Raw genomic sequence first — 12,273 nt, forward strand, 5'->3', positions numbered from 1 at the left:
TACCGGGTGATCAAAAAGTCAGTATAAATTTGAAAACCGAATAAATCACGGAATAATGTAGATAGTGAGGTACAAATTTACACACATGCTTGGAATGACATGGGGTTATATTAGAACCAAACAAATACAAAAGTTCGAAAAATGTCCGACAGATGGCGCTTCATCTGATCAGAATAGCAATAATTAGCATAACAAAGTAAGACAAAGCAGAGATGATATTCTTTACAGGAAATGCTCAATATGTCCACCATCATTCCTCAACAATTGCTGTAGTCGAGGAATAATGTTGTGAACAGCACTGTAAAGCATGTCCAAAGCTATGGTGAGGCATTGGCGTCGGATGTTGTCTTTCAGCATCCCTAGAGATGTCGGTCAATCACGATACACTTGCGACTTCGGTTAACCCCAAAGCCAATAATCGCACGGACTGACAGTGAGGTCTGGGGACCTAGGAGGCCAAGCGTGACGAAAGTGGCGGCTGAGCACACGATCATCATCAAGCGACCTCCGCAAGAGATCTTTCACGCGTCTAGCAATATGGGATGGAGCGCCATCCTGTATAAACATCGTACTTTCCAGCAGGTGTTTATCAGCCAGGCTGGGGATGATGCGATTCTGTAACATATCGGCGTACGTTTTACTGTCCAGCGCCATCTGTCGGACATTTTGTGAACTTTTTTTTTTTTTTTGTTCTAGTAAAACCCGATGTCATTGCAAGCATCTATGTCAATTTTTACCTCTCTATCTACATTATACATGCGTCCACCCTCCGTCCCATGGAATCTCTGATGCGCTGATGGAGCCCTGGAGAATGGCGTATTGTATCACAGCCGTCCACAATACGAGCACGAGGAGTCTCTTACATTTGGTACCGGGGTTGCGTAGACAAGAGCTTTCAAATGCCCCCATAAATGAAAGTCAAGAGGGTTGAGGTCAGGGGAGCGTGGAGGCCATGGAATTGGTCCGCCTCTACCAATCCATCGGTCACCGAATCTGTTGTTGAGAAGCGTACGAACACTTCGACTGAAATGTGCAGGAGTTCCATCGTGCATGAACCACATGTTGTGTCGTGCTTGTAAAGGCATATGTTCTAGCAGCACAGGTAGAGTATTCCGTATGAAATCATGGCGGTGAATCGAGGAAGTACAGTTGGTTGGTTTGGGGAAGGAGACCAGACAGCGTGGTCATCGGTCTCATCGGATTAGGGAAGGATTGGGAAGGAAGTCGGCCGTGCCCTTTCAGAGGAACCATCCCGGCATTTGCCTGGAGTGATTTAGGGAAATCACGGAAAACCTAAATCAGGATGGCCGGACGCGGGATTGAACCGTCGTCCTCCCGAATGCGAGTCCAGTGGAGGAAGTACAGTACATACTGACGAAACTAAAATGAGCTCTAACATGGAAATTAAGCGTTTCCGGACACATGTCCACACAACATCTTTTCTTTATTTGTGTGTGAGGAATGTTTCCTGAAAGTTTGGCCGTACCTTTTTGTAACACCCTGTATACAGGGCGGGGAAAAATTGTGTTACGAAATTTTAACCCTGGATAGCTGAATCCAGTAGGAACCAAAATAATTAATGTTTTGTCGACAACGCACCATTTTTAAACTATAGTAGCTTGGCGCCACGCACTCATGGGATTGCTCTGTTGCCGTTCGTCGGTTGACGGGCAGCGCTATGGTTGTCGCTTCACACATACACACGTCCCTCGCCCCATGGCTGCCCCAACGTGATACGCACGCGTGTCGAATAGATCTTGTTGTTTGTCTCCACCTCACGTCAGAGGCATTCACACGTAAGCTAACTTCGGAGCACACACACGTCACCTGCGATCTGGTCATGCAGTAAGCATGGCGGCACAGTATTCGTTTGAAGAACAACGAGATATGGTTTCTGTTTATGGATTAGCCGACGGTAGCGCGCATGGAGCTCGACGGCTGTATGTGGAACGGTACCCAGAAAGACGCCACCCACACCCGCAAACGTTTAAAGCAATTCACCGGTGACTTGGCGAAACAGGCTCGTTAACGGGATATCATGGCGATGCTGGAAGAGCTCGAACACGACGGGATGCTGCATTTGAAAAGACTGTTCTCGAGCTCTTCGAGGAAGCACCTACTACAAGGACTAGAGTGGTTGGACACGACATGGAAGTCACTCATCAGTTAGTCTGGGAGGTTTCGAGGGATGACAGCCAGTATCCATTTAGTTTCCATCCTGTCCAAGACCTAAATATTGTGGCGGACTATGAACACAGGCTAGGGTTTTGCCGATAGTTTCTGCGACGTGTTGCACGAGATCCCGACGTCCCTGCCATTGTGTTGTTTGCCGACGAGTGCACCTTCCGCCAGGATGGCCTTTACAACACTCGAAACGTTCATTACTGGACAAGGGAAAGCCTCATGTCATGTGCGTCTACCGACACCAGGAACGATTTTCGCTCAACATTTGGGCAGGTGTTGTGAGTGACCATCTGATTGGGCCAGTCCGTCTACCTCCTCGACTTACCAGGGCAAATTACCTTCACTCTTTGCAAGAAACTCCAACTGTCCTTCTGGAACGTTTCCCCTGGACATATGGGTACGCATGTGGTTGCAGCATGATGAGGCGCCGACACGTAACAGTCGTGCTATGCGTGGATATTTAAATGAACTCTTCGATGGCCAGGTAATTGCCAGAGGTGTTCATAGGACATGGGCCCCACGATCACCAGACCTCACGCCACAGCACTTTATCCTGTGGGAATTCTTCAAGGTTCTAGTTCACCCACCAGCACATGAACTGCCTAGAAACGAAGAGGAATTAATGGATCGCATTCAATATGCCACCAATCGCATCAGGGTAATGCCAGGAATCTCTGAAAGAGTTCGGCAAAACACCGTTCGTCGTTACCAAACCTGTGTTGCGTCAGAGGGTCGCCAGTTCGAGCACCTGCTTTAAGGAAACTATGTCCTAGCTACAAAAAAGCCTTTTTCAGGAGCGACACATTTGTAAAAGTCTTTCTGTAAGCAAACTAACAGGCTGTTGACAGGTTTTTCCCTTTACGTCTTATCATGAATCTACAATGGACGTGTCGGGACCCTGGCGGATTCGCCCCCAGGCCGCCCAGAGTGGAAGGCTGGTGCGCTACCACCGAGCGTGCGGGCCGTCTTGAATACATTGTGATCTCCGGCAGACAAAGTATTCGCAGTCACGCGTTGTCCAGAGTATCTGGCAACAGTGCAATCCTCCGGCAAATCGGAGTGCGTGGCGCCAAGTTTTCGTAGTTTCAAAATTGTGCCTTATCGACCTACACAACATTAGTAATTTTGGTTCCATCTGACATCAGCTATCCATGGTTAAAATTTCGTGACACAATTTTTCTCCACCTTGTAAATTACAGTTTCTTCTTCAGATGTAGAAGTTCATCTATTGAGTAGAAAGAGTTGTCATTCAGAAATTCTTTTAATTTGTTTTTAATGATTGCTGGTTATCTGTCAGATTTTGAATGCTATTTGGCAAATGACCAAAGATTTTTCTGGAAGCATAATTCATCCCTTACTGCACCAAAGTCAGATTTAACCCAGAGTAATGAAGATCATCCTTCTAGTGTTGCAGCTATGCACTTCGCTATTATTTATGAGCTGGGATGGTTTATTAATATCAAATTTCATAAGAGAATATATATACACTCCTGGAAATGGAAAAAAGAACACATTGACACCGGTGTGTCAGACCCACCATACTTGCTCCGGACACTGCGAGAGGGCTGTACAAGCAATGATCACACGCACGGCACAGCGGACACACCAGGAACCGCGGTGTTGGCCGTCGAATGGCGCTAGCTGCGCAGCATTTGTGCACCGCCGCCGTCAGTGTCAGCCAGTTTGCCGTGGCATACGGAGCTCCATCGCAGTCTTTAACACTGGTAGCATGCCGCGACAGCGTGGACGTGAACCGTATGTGCAGTTGACGGACTTTGAGCGAGGGCGTATAGTGGGCATGCGGGAGGCCGGGTGGACGTACCGCCGAATTGCTCAACACGTGGGGCGTGAGGTCTCCACAGTGCATCGATGTTGTCGCCAGTGGTCGGCGGAAGGTGCACGTGCCCGTCGACCTGGGACCGGACCGCAGCGACGCACGGATGCACGCCAAGACCGTAGGATCCTACGCAGTGCCGTAGGGGACCGCACCGTCACTTCCCAGCAAATTAGGGACACTGTTGCTCCTGGGGTATCGGCGAGGACCATTCGCAACCGTCTCCATGAAGCTGGGCTACGGTCCCGCACACCGTTAGGCCGTCTTCCGCTCACGCCCCAACATCGTGCAGCCCGCCTCCAGTGGTGTCGCGACAGGCGTGAATGGAGGGACGAATGGAGACGTGTCGTCTTCAGCGATGAGAGTCGCTTCTGCCTTGGTGCCAATGATGGTCGTATGCGTGTTTGGCGCCGTGCAGGTGAGCGCCACAATCAGGACTGCATACGACCGAGGCACACAGGGCCAACACCCGGCATCATGGTGTGGGGAGCGATCTCCTACACTGGCCGTACACCACTGGTGATCGTCGAGGGGACACTGAATATTGCACGGTACATCCAAACCGTCATCGAACCCATCGTTCTACCATTCCTAGACCGGCAAGGGAACTTGCTGTTCCAACAGGACAATGCACGTCCTGGCCAGCAAGATCTCCGGATCTGTCCCCCATTGAGCATGTTTGGGACTAGATGAAGCGTCGTCTCACGCGGTCTGCACGTCCAGCACGAACGCTGGTCCAACTGAGGCGCCAGGTGGAAATGGCATGGCAAGCCGTTCCACAGGACTACATCCAGCATCTCTACGATCGTCTCCATGGGAGAATAGCAGCCTGCATTGCTGCGAAAGGTGGATATACACTGTACTAGTGCCGACATTGTGCATGCTCTGTTGCCTGTGTCTATGTGCCTGTGGTTCTGTCAGTGTGATCATGTGATGTATCTGACCCCAGGAATGTGTCAATAAAGTTTCCCCTTCCTGGGACAATGAATTCACGGTGTTCTTATTTCAATTTCCAGGAGTGTATATGTATAGGGTGGGTCACCTAAAATAACCGCTGGATATATTTCGTAAACCACATCAAATACTGACGAATCGATTCCACAGACCGAACGTGAGAAGAGGGGCTAGTGTAATTGGTTAATAAAAACCATAAAAAAATGCACGGAAGTATGTTTTTTAACACAAACCTACGTTTTTTTACATGGAACCCCGTTAGTTTTGTTAGCTCATCTGAACATGTAAACAAATACGTAATCAGTGCCGTTTGTTACATTGTAAAATGTTAATTACATCCGGAGATATTGTAACCTAAAGTTGACGCTTGAGTACCACTCCTCCGCTGTTCGATCGTGTGTATCGGAGAGCACCGTATTACGTAGGGATCCAAAGGGAACGGTGATGGACCTTACGTACAGAAGAGAATGGAACAGCACATTACGTCCACATGCTAACACCTTTTTATTGGTCTTTTTCACTGACGCACATGTACATTACCATGAGGGGTGAGGTACACGTACACACGCTGTTTCCGTTTTCAATTACGGAGTGGAATAGAGTGTGTCCCGACATGTCAGGCCAATAGATGTTCAATGTGGTGGCCATCATTTGCTGCACACAATTGCAATCTCTGGCGTAATGAATGTCGTACACGCCGCAGTACATCTGGTGTAATGTCGCCGCACGCTGCCACAATACGTTGTTTCATATCCTCTGGGGTTGTAGGCACATCACGGTACACATTCTCCTTTAACGTACCCCACAGAAAGAAGTCCAGAGGTGTAAGATCAGGAGAACGGGCTGGCCAATTTATGCGTCCTCCACGTCCTAAGAAACGCCCGTCGAACATCCTGTCAAGGGTCAGCGTAGTGTTAATTGCGGAATGTGCAGGTGCACCATCATGCTGATACCACATACGTCGACGCGTTTCCAGTGGGACATTTTCGAGCAACGTTGGCAGATCATTCTGTAGAAACGCGATGTATGTTGCAGCTGTTTGGGCCCCTGCAATGAAGTGAGGACCAATGAGGTGGTCGCCAATGATTCCGCACCATACATTTACAGTCCACGGTCGCTGTCGCTCTACCTGTCTGAGCCAGCGAGGATTGTCCACGGACCAGTAATGCATGTTCCGTAGATTCACTGCCCCATGGTTTGTGAAACCCGCTTCATCGGTAAACAGGTAGAACTGCAACGCATTCTCTGTTAATGCCCATTGACAGAATTGCACTCGATGATTAAAGTCATCACCATGTAATTGCTGATGTAGCGACACATGAAACGGGTGAAAGCGGTGACGATGCAGTATGCTGCTCGCCGACCGTGGCCCGTGTTTGCTACAACACGCAACTGAACGTCGGAGGTTTCAAGCGTCAACTTTAGGTTACAATATCTCCGGATGTAATTAACATTTTACAATGCAACAAACGGCACTGATTACGAATTTGTTTATATGTTCAGATGTGCTAACAAAACTAACGTGGTTCCATTTAAAAAAAACGTAGGTTTGTGTTAAAAAGCATAGTTCCGTGCATTTTTGTATGGTTTGTATTAAACAATTACACTAGCCCCTCTCGTCACGTTCGGTCTGTGGAATCGGTTCGTCAGTATTTGATGTGGTTTACGAAATATATCCAGCGGTAACGTTAGGTGACTCACCCTGTATATGTATATACACACACTCGTATGTATTGCGAAGGTAGTGTGAATATCCAGAGTTCCATAAATAAATGTCTCCAAGGTCATCTAGGGTGGGCTCCTGCTATTATTCTAACTACACGCCTTTTTGCAATGAGTACCTACTTTTTCACATAATGATGAATTACCTCAAAATATGAAGCCATGTGAAAGCAGTGAATGAAAATAGGCATAGTAGGCCAATTTACTGATATGTTTATTACCAAAATTTGCAATAACCCTAATGGCATAAGTAACTGAACCTAACTGTTTCATCTGGTCATCAATGTGTTTCTTCCAATTCAATTTCTCATCAATGCATTTCTTATCAATGCACACCTTCAGAAATTTTGAATATTCTGCCTTAGCAATAGGCTTCTGTTCAAAGTCTATATTTATCAATGGTGTTATTCCATTTACTGTATAGAATTGTATATACTGTGTTTTCTCAAAATTTAATGAGAGTCCATTTGCAGAGAACCACTTAATAATTTTCTGAAAGCCATTGTTTACAATTTCCTCAGTTAATTTTTGTTTGATGGATGTAATTCCTATACTTGTATCATCAGTAAAAAGAACTAGCTTTGAGTCTTCATGAATAAAGAGTGATAAGTCATTAATATATATTTAGAACAATAAGAAACCCAAGACTGAAGCCTGTGTCACACCATTCTTGATACATCCCAAGTTAGCAGACTCTGTTGATTTTTGCAGAATATCTGTTCTGTTAATTTCAACCTTCTGTATCCTTCCAGTTAAATATAAATTAAACCATTTGCACACCGTCCCATTCATATTGCAATACTTAAGCTTATCTAGAAGAATTTTGTGATTCACACAGTCAAAAACCTTTAAGAGATCACAAAATATCCAAATGGGTGATGTTCAGTTATTCAGAGCATTTAATATTTGGCCAGTGAAAGCATATATAGCATTTTCTCTTAAAAGGCCTTTCTGAAAACCAAACTGACATTTTGCAAGCAGTTCATTTTTGCAGATATGTGAAGCTACTTTTGAATTCATTACTTTTTCAAGAATTTTGGATAAAGATGTCAGAATTGAGATTGGACAGTAGTTGTTAGCATCAGATCTATCCGCTTTCTTGTGCATTGGTTGTTTAACAGTACATATGTCAGTCTATCTGGGAAAATGCCCTGTTTCAGTGAGCTACTACATATGTGACTGAGAATCCTACTGATCTGTTGAGGAACAAGCTTTTACTACTCTATTGGAAATACTATTAATTCCACGCAATCTTTTACTTTTGAGTGAGTTTATTATTTTCCTAATTTCAATAGGAGAGGTGGGTTGAATTTCAGTTTTATCAAATTACATAGGTATTGCCTCTTCCATATACAGCCTTGCATTTTCTAATGTATAGCTGGATCCTATTTCCTTTACAATACTTAAAAATGTTTATTAAAAGTATTTTCTACTTCTGACTTTTTGTTAACAAATTTTTCATTGCGTCTGACAGAAATACAGTCTTCCTGTGCTCTCAGTTGCCCTGTTTCCCTTTTAACAATATTCAAAATTGTTTTAATTTTATTATCAGAGGTACTAATCTCAGACATAATGCACATACCTCTGGACTTTTTAATAACTTTTCTTAATACAGTGCAGTAGTTTTTATAATGTTTCAAAGTTCTGGATCATTACTCCTTCTAGCTTTAAGATACATTTACCTTTTCTGTATACAAGATTTTTTATTCCTTTGGTAAGTGATGGATTTTTAGATGGTTTCTTACAATTATAGTCAATTTTTTTCTTAGGGAAACCGTTTTCAGATGTACTCACAAAGTTATCATGGAATAGGTTAAATTTTAAATTAGCGCCAGGTTCCTTGTATAACTCACCCCGGTCTAACTGTTGCAAGCTTTCCCTAAAATTTACAGTTGTTAAATCGTTGATTGAATGCACTGTTTTGTAGGACTGTTTTGCATTACGGTGTGGAGCTGTGTCATATACTGTAACTAGCTGTGCATCATGATCAGTCAGACAATTCTTAACAGGAAAAGTTTTTATTTGATTAAATTTATCTTGTTCTATAAAAACATTATCTATCAGTGTGCTGCTTTCCTGTACCACATGAGTAGGAAAATCAGTAACTGGCATCAAATTGAAAGAACCAAGTAATACTTCATGGTCAAGTTTTCTATTGGACTCTTTCTGAAAATCTACATTGAAAACCCCATAAACAATAATTTTCTTCCCTCTTTCTGGAAGATAGTAGAACAAAGAATCCAAATTTTTCAAAAATAGCTGAAAATTTCACGATGGAGACCTATACACACCTACAATTATAAAAGCACCAAAATTTATTTTACGTTCACATGCACATACTTCTATATGTTGCTGTACAGAAAATTTTTTAGCTTCTGAATTTTTCACACTATGATAAATTTCAAACATAGTAGTGTCTCTACTTACTTGAGCTGAAAGCTTATATCCACCTGCATTTATCTCTTCCATATCTGTGACTATATGATGTTCAGACAGGCATAGTACATCTATCCTGCCTTCAGTTTCTAAATCGTCTAAGCAAACAAGAATCTCATCTAGTTTGTTTTTAAATCTCCTGATATTCTGATGCAATATACTAATATTATTTTTCACTGTGCATTTATGAGAATCTTGTGACATACCAACATTATTTTTCACTGTACTTTTATGAGACTCTTGTGATATTTTTACATCTGTAGCATCTGGCTCTCTGAGCTTCTAATTAAACTTAATTTCTTTCAATGTTAATTAACTAGACACTGATCTTGGCCTAAAAAAGAGGTACTCCCATGAGTTTCAGTGCCACCCTTTAAGTTTTTGCTATTATCCCAGCCAATGTACCCTTCCCTTCCCTTCCCTACCGAGATGCAGACCATGCCTTATGATGTCCTACCTACCAATAGCATCAATAGGAACCAAACCTGTGCCTTATAATGTAGCCAGCCAAAGCAGGTGATGTAGCTGCATATTGACCCTCCTGATAGAACTGTTCAATTGGGGCAAATCAAGCCAACCTTTGTATAGTTTGTTGCAGCTGATATTTTTGCTAGATCACACTTAATATTGTAGCCCTGATCCCCATCAATACTGTTTCGCACTCCACCCACTATCACAACATGGTCCAGCTTCATAAAACCCTTGCACAATGATCCTACACCCCCTATCACTTGGCTAAGACATGCACTGAGCTTGAAAAAACTGGTGATCTGGTACCTGTCACCTAATTTTTTGATGTGCACTTGAGTTTTCAAATCATCTGTGAAGAGATGTGACTCTCTGAGTTTCATCATTCACAGTATTGTTCATGTGTTGTTTAACGTTTCGTACTACTCACATTTCCTTCAGTTACCCTTGAACTGACAAACATTTCCCTTGGCTGACAGTAAATTTCTTCAGATTTGAACTTCTGTCCTTTTGAAAAGTCTCTGACCTCACAGCTCATAGAATGTTATATGACAGAGTTCATTTTAAGCAGTCACACAACGCACAATAACAACTTGTTTTAACTGGCACTCACATGACATGAAAGCAAGATGTTGAAGTCATTGCTGCCTGGATTACTTCTACACTAGGTAGGGCCCAACCTACATTCGTAGCAAGTGTTACGGAGACTGGGTTTAATGAGAATACATCCTCAGTTCAAACATAGGTTGCCAAGCTGATATACAGACAGATGGTAGTAACAATATAAGACAACAAAGTGTGTGACACCAGTCTTGCTGTATCTCATACATTGAGACATTGCTTGCTCTTCTGCTATGTGTAAGATTTATAAGTTCTTGTGACAGCTGCATGTCATTCACAGGAAGTAAAAAGCATTAGACATCAAAGTAATCTAATTAATATACAAGCATATCTTATTGAGCACTACTTCCATACCATAGACGATTTCTTCTGGTAGTAACTTATAATGCTATATCAAGAAATTATTGTGTTGACTGAGTAAAGCTTTAAATTACCTTTTAGATTTTATTGATATAAGCTGTATACAGACTTAAGCATTTTAAAGAAATATTTTTGTTCTGGGCATTCTCTTTGCTGCCTTCTCTCTCTCTCTCTCTCTCTCTCTCTCTCTCTCTCTCTCTTTCTTTCTCTCTAGACACACAACTTTGTGAACTGCTGCTGCCACTTAAATCTTTATTCTTCACAGTTATTTTTTTCAGATTCACAAATGGCAGGACTTTGGTTTTGCACATCTTCTGTGATAACTTTGTTACCTGCTCCTTTTGGATAAATTCTATACTAATAAATACATTTGCTATTATGGAATCAGCCACAAGTGATATGTCATGGTTACCCTAATTGCTTTTGCTATTCACCCTTCTAGTCATATTTACAGCACAGTACTGGTCAACTTACAGTTTACAATGAACGGGTAATGTAAAGATTAAAAGCCTTTCTGGTATTAAGAAACTACAGTACTTCCTGGTGATTTTGTGTCATACGATATCAATAAATATATATTTTATAATCATATTGCTCTCTAATACAATTCTTTGGTGGTCACATTTAGCCACACTGCTGTTCTGATCATTATATTATTTCTTTTCAGTGGTATGTAAGAGCTTTCATGATGCTACTGTCCATTCTCACAGCAAGAACAATCCAATGTCCATAACCTATTTTTCTTTGTCTCAGCACAAAATGTTAATCAAGTTGGAATAATAAAAGGAGAGCATTCATATTATAGGATTTGTGTAATGAGGAACAAAATGTGTGTCATGTGAGATTAGCTGATGTTGAAATAACCAGAAATAAATTTTAAAAAGACGAAAAAATCCATGCTTCTCTATTAAGCAGACAGTTAACTGAAGTTTTTATTTTTTCTTTGGCATTGCTATGTCAGTGTTTAATGCAGTATTTTCAGCCTATTAAATTACACAAAACGGTAGTCATGTATTGAGCATTTTGGTGAACTGTATTGCTAATACATTATAACTTACAATTTACTGTTCTGTACATAACTTATCCTTCATTTAAAATCTTGTTTCTTCACACAGTTATCTTCATGCAGTTAGTAACCACATTTCAGGAAAATCATACATGAGAGAAGCTTCAGTTCTGCACTTTCAGATTAGAGATGTAGTAAATAAGCTAAACATTTTGAAAGGAAATTTTACTAGCTCACTTGACATTTTCTTCTGTGTGATACCATTATAGGAGAATTCATTGAGTTCACTAGTACGTATCATCCTCCCTTATCATATATTGAATACCATAAGCACTCCACTTTCAGATTAGAGATGTAGTAAATAAGCTAAACATTTTGAAAGGAAATTTTACTAGCTCACTTGACATTTTCTTCTGTGTGATACCATTATAGGAGAATTCATTGAGTTCACTAGTACATATCATCCTCCCTTGTCATATATTGAATACCATAAGTACTGCAGAACTGTGCAGTGAATTGTTGCTGTTAAATGTAAGTGTAACAGCTGATGTCAGTGTTCTAACCTAAAGAGCATTTCTTTAGTACCTATGCATGTTAATGTTAGTTAACAAATACAGTAATTTAAAATTCTTGATTTTTTTAGTTTTAGGGAGAAAGTCACAAAAATGTTATTATTGCAATAAAACAT

The 12,273-nt window shown here is 41.8% G+C and overlaps 1 protein-coding gene across 1 annotated transcript in view; it reads left to right on the plus strand.

The window, feature by feature from the left end:
• The window catches only part of LOC126469766 (hepatocyte nuclear factor 6), a 593,466-nt gene that overhangs the window by 543,350 nt on the left and 37,843 nt on the right, over window positions 1-12,273 (plus strand). The window lies entirely within an intron of this gene.

This window comes from Schistocerca serialis, chromosome 3 (genome assembly GCF_023864345.2).
Source record: "Schistocerca serialis cubense isolate TAMUIC-IGC-003099 chromosome 3, iqSchSeri2.2, whole genome shotgun sequence".
Lineage (NCBI taxonomy): Eukaryota > Metazoa > Arthropoda > Insecta > Orthoptera > Acrididae > Schistocerca > Schistocerca serialis.